The following is a 6,980-nucleotide window of genomic DNA, read 5'->3' as shown; positions in this document are numbered from 1 at the left end:
ATGGATGTGATTGGACCAATATCATCGAAAGCTTCCAATGGCCATCGGTTCATTTTTGTGGTTATCAACTACTTCACCAAATGGGTAGAAGCCGCTTCATATGCCAATGTTACAAAGTCGGCGGTGAGCAAATTCTTAAAAAAGAGATCATATGTCGATATGGAATGTCGGAGAGGATCATATCTGACAATGCATTAAACTTGAACAATAGTACGATAGCAGAAATCTGCAGTCAATTCAAGAGCAGACACCATAACTCGTCACCATGCCGCCTGAAAATGAATGGGGCAGTGGAAGCGGCCAATAAAAATATTAAGAAGATTGTGGGGAAGATGACTGAGACCTACAAAGATTGGCATGAGAAGTTACCATTTGCCCTCTTTGTTTATCGAACATCAGTCAGAACTTCAACTGGGGCAACACCTTTTCTCTTTGGTCTACGGAATGGAAGCGGTTTTGCCAATCAAAGTCGAGATCCTGTCCCTTCGAGTGTTGTCAGAACTAAAGTTGGATGAAGCAGAATGAATCCAGTCTTGATACGATCAATTGAACTTGATTGAAGAAAAGAGGCTAAGAGCTATCCGTCCTGGTCAGATGTACCAAAAACGAATGATGTAGGCTTATGATAAAAAGGTCCGCCCAAGGGAATTCCATGAGGGATACCTAGTCTTGAAAAAGATCATTCCCATACAAAAAGATTTCAGAGGGAAATGGATGCCAAATTGGGAGGGGCCTTACGTGGTGAAGAAAGCTTTCTCCGGAGGAGCATTAATTCTAGCCGAAATGGATGGGAAAAACCTGCCTAATCTTGTGAATTCAGATTCTGTCAAAAAGTATTTTACTTAAAGAGGGAAAGAGGCCAAGGCGAAAACCCGCAAAGGGCGCTTTGGTTGGAAAAAAAATGGAGAGGCCAAGGTGAAAACCCGCAAAAGGCACTTTGAGACCAAAGGGGATTTTGAGTTGAAAACCCGAAAATGGATAGCTCAAATTTTGAACATGGGGCATGTGGTAGTCTTGTCCTCCCAAATTAACAAGAGAGAAGAACAGTACATCTTGGAGCATCAACAAAATACGTGGGATCTCTTAAACACATATTTAGCTCGAAATGGTTTTTGAGAAGTTGGAATAGTGAAGCTCGTGCTGTAATATCTGGGGTACCTTTTTCTCATCTTATATTGTACTTTAACAGATTTGCTATCCTGTTTAATTTTTTCACTTCGAGTTTTGCTCAATAACATTCCATCTTGTCCATTATGATAGTCTCTTTCGAGAATTTTGTTAAAATCACGATTTTTGGACTTATAATATTCACACAAAAGAAGTTATGCATATTACTCTGGAAGGTCTCTAAACAGTACAAGGACCTGAAATAAGGTCACTAGTCAGAACTAACCAGACTCAAAAGTGGGAAATATTGGAAAAAGATTAGTCCAAATTGTGACTATTTCTTCAAATTTTCTGTCAAAGATAACGGCTAAGCAAGAAGACGCGATAGCGCATCAATGATAGAACCCTGATGAACTATGAGCAATGATACCTTAAGCATTTTAAAAGGAATCACTCTCATGACATTTCTACATTTATAATCATTCACCTAGTTAGGAGCATCTGGCTTATTTTGATCATGGCATCCTAATTATTTGGTATAAGCATAGGTATAGGAAACCGATTCTACAAATCATGCCCTTAGAGGACGGTGTAGCGACATCAGTGAATTCACAAATCTCGTCTCCCTGAAGTTGCAGTGGAGCAGATCGAAGATGGTGAATCTTATCTTCCTGAAGTTGCAGTGAAGTAGATTTAAGCCACTATCCTATCTCCCTAAAGTTGTAGTGGAGTAGGCTGAAGATTACAGATCTCGTCTCCCTGAAGTTGCAGTGGGACAGATCGAAGACGGTGAATCTTGTCTTCCTGAAGTTGCAGTAAAGCAGATTTAAGCCACCATCCTATCTCCCTAAAGTTGTAGTGGAGTAGGCTGAAGATTGCAGATCTTGCTCCCTGAAGTTGTAGTGGAGCAGATCGAAGACAACGAATCTTGTCTTCCTAAAGCTGCAGTGAAGCAGATTTAAGCCACCATCCTATCTCCCTAAAGTTGTAGTGGAGTAGGCTGAAGATTGTAGATCTTGTCTCCTTGAAGTTGCAGTGGAGCAGATCGAAGACAGCGAATCTTGTCTTCCTGAAGTTACAATGAAGTAGATTTAAGCCACCATCCTATCTCCCTAAAGTTGTAGTGGAGTAGGCTGAAGATTGCAGATATTGCTCCCTGAAGTTGTAGTGGAGCAGATCGAAGACGACGAATCTTGTCTTCCTAAAGTTGCAGTGAAGCAGATTTAAGCCACCATCCTATCTCCCTAAAGTTGTAGTGGAGTAGGCTGAAGATTGCAGATCTTGTCTCCCTGAAGTTGCAGTGGAGCAGATCGAAGACAGCGAATCTTGTCTTCCTTAAGTTGCAATGAAGTAGATTTAAGCCACCACCCTATCTCCCTAAAGTTGTAGTGGAGTAGGCCGAACATTGCAGATCTTGTCTCCCTGAAGTTGCAGTGGAGCATATCGAAGTCACAAATCTTATCTCCCTGAAGTTGCAGTGGAACAGTTGCGGCAGAGCAGATTAAAAGCTACAAGGCTAGTCCCTCTAGAGTTACAGCGGAGCAGATTGGAGCAACAATTCCTATATCCCTGAAGTTGCAGAGGATCGGAACAAAGCTACCTCGAAGAAGTAGAGCTTCAAAAAGTCATCATTTGGCAAGACCGGGTAAAATTGGCCCTCTTCGAAGTCTTTGCTCTATTCTCGTTACACGACAATGAGCAAAGAGGGGCAGCTGTAATGGGCCAATTTAGCCCGGGCCCATATAAGCATAAAACCAAAAATTATTATAATAAAAACATTATAATAGTCCAGTTTTATAACAGTCCAAAACCCAAAGTTATTACAATGACCCAATACCCAAACTTAGCCCAAACCTAACACAACCCAAAACTTAGACCCAAATACCCTACAGCCCCCCCCAAAAAATCAAGGCAGAAACCCTAGCTAGGATTTTGCGCCGCAGCCAAGAACCGGACAAGGCCTCCGCTCCAGCAACCCTAGCCTCCGTACCCTCCAGCAGCCACGCTCGCGTCTCCGTACGCCAGCACAGCCGCTGTACTCGCACCACGCATACTCCGTACCTACGAAGAAATAGACAAACCACAGCAGCAAATAGAAAAAGAAGAGAAAATTGTATTTTTTATTTTGATTTTTTTGAGATTTCGGCTATAAAACCGAAAGCAATGTATTGCACATTTTTTTACGAAACACACGTGATATTACGCATATAAAAAACGCAATATAGAAAGCAATCAAAAATCAGAGAAGGTGATTTTTTTCCTCCTTTTAATCCTCTGTTCTTTTTACCTATTTCAATCGATTTCTTTATCATTTACATCGGAAAAAAAAAGCAAAAAATCAAAAGAAGAAGAGAAACTCACCTACGTTTCGACACCTTCGAATCCCCACTTGTTTCACCACAATTGAAACTAAGTGGCGGTTTGGGGTTTGTGAGCAAGACTCACAAATCTTCTTGGTTCAATGAAGCCTTGATTGACCACTCTATAGGTCGAAAGGAGAGGCAGGAGAACAGTCGATTGGGAGACCATCGGTCGGCCGAATATTGAAGAGAAAAGATTGGTTTTCTTTCTCTATTTTTTGAAGCGGCTAGAGGATTTACTTAGATGTATTCTTGCTGCTATGGGGGTTACTTAGGGTTTGTTTTTGCTGCTATGTGGAATATTAAGTGACACCATTTCAAGCTAATACTAATAGCCTCAAAACGGCACTGTTTAAAAAGGGGGGTATTTACACGATCGGTGCTCCCCTTTCGTGCGTGCACTCGATTGCTCCTTGCTTGCTTTATTTTTTTTAATTTGGTTTGGTAAGTCGTATTCATTTTCAATTGGATCCGCGCCTTAACAAGGTTCTGGAATAATTCCAGTTTTAGTCCTTGTGCATTTGCGCACATTACGTGCCGGTCCTTATTTTGGTTTCTTTTATTTAGAAATTATCCCTTTTATTTTTAAGTTTATTTCATTAAGCTTTTTATTTGAAATATTTATTATTTTAAAATTAATTTAATACTTTTATCTATTTTATTAACTTTGCTTTGTTTTTTATTTATATTATTATTTTGAAGTTGGTTTTATCATAGTATATATACAATTTCTCATTTAGACATTTTCGTGTATTCGTATATATATTATTTTGGTTACACCATTGTTTTAAAATTATTTTTTGTCTATAAAATTATTGTTTTGAAATTCTTTATATTGTATTCTTTTGGAATATTAGATAGTATTTCATTCAAATGTTTCATTATAAATATTTGTACGTATATAATAAAAATAATTTAATCTTGTAGACATTTCTATGATATTTTTACAAACAATTATTTCTAAGTTTTTTTTTATATATATACATATATATGATTTGTAAATCCATTATGTTTTAAAGATTATATTTTATTATACATTATTATTTTTTTATACTTTACACATAATTTAAAATTTTCATTATTACGTGTGAATTGTCGATTTTAAACCAATATTCTTCAATACTTTGCATATCATTCGATTTAAAATATTCATCCTATAACATATATTTTAATAATTATGTATATATATTTTTAGTTTGTTTTTGCAAATAGTTTTAAATTCATCTATTTATATATTGTGTAAATTATGTGTTCATTTATTCGTCATTATTTTAAAATCGTTTTATACCACATTGGCTTCTAATTGCCATCTAGTTTTTTTAAAATCTTGCATTGACTGTTTTATATCATGCTATGTATATTATTTTGGCATATTATTGTGTGTATTATTTTGTTGTGTTGTATTGTTATATTATTATTTTCGTTATTGTATTATTATATCAATTATTTCCCATGCATGATCGTAATCGGGTTATCCTTTCTTAGGTTAGTTATACTTAATTATTAGTTTATTAATTGATTGTATCTTATGTGAGTACATTATCTCATATCATTGTTTTTCACTTGGTTTATGAAATTTGGTTTTATAAGGTCCAAATCTCTAAGATTAATTTCGTTTTATTTTGAGTCACATTAACGAGTTTTAAGCTATTTTTATAATTATTCATTTGAAAATTCTTTAAAACGAAGGCAATACTCGATGTTTGGCAATTCGATAATCGTGCCCTATCGTGCTGGGTTGCGATTTCCCGCTTGTTCAAAACAATCGAATATTCCTTTGGAATTTCACTCATGTCTTTAAAAACTCTTCAAAACAAAGGTAATACTCGATGTTTAGAAATTCAAGGAATCGTGCCCTATCGTGCTAGGTTGTGTTTTCCTGTTTGTTCAAAATAATCAAATGTTCCTTTAGAATTTCACTCATGTTCTCTAAATTCAAAAATAAGGCAATGTCCGATGTCTAGAAATCCGAGGAATCGTGCCCTACTGTGTTGGGTTTCAATTTTTTTGTTGGACTAAATAATTGGGCATCCTTTTGCAGATTTCAACATATAAATTTTTGGAAGTCGAGATTTATCGTGTTTTCGAGGGTATAAAGGATTGTGTCCTATCGTGCTGGATGTGATGCTGTATTCCTTCGAAACAAGAGAATTTTGACAACCAACTTGGGCTATTCAAATGTTTATAAAAGGAACCACATTTCAAAAAATAACATTTTTAAATCTTAAACATAAGGACAGTATTTAATCGATTTGGTACCAATTTTGGGCGTAGTGAGGGTGCTAATCCTTCCTCATGCGTAACCGACTCCCAAACCCGTGTTCTCATATTTTCGTAAGACCAAAATCATTGTTTTAATAAATATTTTATTAAAATAACCAAATTTCTAGATGATCCGATCACACCTAAACAAAAAGATCGATGGCGACTCCACATTTTCATTTTTCAAAAAGTCAATTCTCATTTTTAAAAATCAAATTTGAAAGATGGTTTTGACACAAGGGTTAAATTCATTGCTACGGGGTTTTATCACGACTTGGGTGTAAATGACTAAAACATCTCTATTGAAATATTTTCCACCAGCTAAAATAGCTAAGTTGAGGAATGACATCTCTTCTTTTGTTCAATTTGATATTGAGACTCTTTATGATACATGTGAGAGATTTAAAGATTTGTTAAAAATGTATCCTCATCATGGACTACTTTTGTAGCTCCAAGTTCAATTTTTTTTAATTAGTTTGAATCCTTCAACTAGATAAATGATTGATACAATAGCTGGCAGAGCATTGAATAACAAAACACCAGAGGCAACTTAAGAATTTATTGAGGAGGTGGCATTGAATAATTATCAGTGGCAAGTTACGACAGTAAAACCTGTCATAGTAGTTGAATTTTTTGATATCGATGCAGTCTTTATGTTAGCAAATCAGGTTGAAGCTCTTAGTAAGAAAATTGATGGTTTGAATTTTTCTAAATAGGTGAATCTAATGATGCAGTGTGATGTGAATGAAGTGTGGATGATTAATTCAGAATATTCACCTTTCAAGTCTAACATGGAGCATGAACAAGTCGAATTTATGTGTAATAATTCAATATCTTAAAATAACCCCTATAGTAATAGTTATAATGCAGGTTGGAGGAAAGATCCAAATTTCTCTTGGGGTGGTCAAGATAATCAAATGTCACAACCCTCTTCGGGTTTTCAATAGCCTTACCAACAAGAGAAGAGATTGAACATTGAGGAGATGTGAGCTAAATTTATTTCAGTGTTAGAAACTTGATTTCAAAACACTAAAACAACACTAAAAAATTAGCAAGCATTGGTTCATGGGATTGAAGATCAAATTGGATAGCTTGCCAAACTTGTTTCGGAAAGAGCACAAGGTAGCTTACCTAGCAACACTGAAACTAACCCAAATGAGCAAATCCACACAATTACTATTCTAAACATGGAAAGGTTAGTCAAGCTGGAAAAGAATTCGAAGCTAGAAGTTGTTGTGCAAAGTGATAAGG

At 35.9% G+C, this 6,980-nt stretch overlaps 1 non-coding gene across 1 annotated transcript; it reads right to left on the bottom strand.

The window, feature by feature from the left end:
* Positions 1-6,061: 6,061 nt before the first annotated feature.
* On the bottom strand, positions 6,062-6,168 carry LOC121228421 (small nucleolar RNA R71). Its single transcript, XR_005925997.1, has one exon. It is a non-coding gene; the product is annotated as a small nucleolar RNA R71 (small nucleolar RNA).
* Between the last annotated feature and the right edge of the window lie 812 nt (positions 6,169-6,980).

The sequence above is a fragment of the Gossypium hirsutum genome, chromosome A04 (assembly GCF_007990345.1).
Source record: "Gossypium hirsutum isolate 1008001.06 chromosome A04, Gossypium_hirsutum_v2.1, whole genome shotgun sequence".
NCBI classification, from domain to species: Eukaryota; Viridiplantae; Streptophyta; class Magnoliopsida; order Malvales; family Malvaceae; genus Gossypium; species Gossypium hirsutum.
Note: the sequence above shows the minus strand (reverse complement) of the source record. Positions and strands in the feature narration are given on the sequence as shown.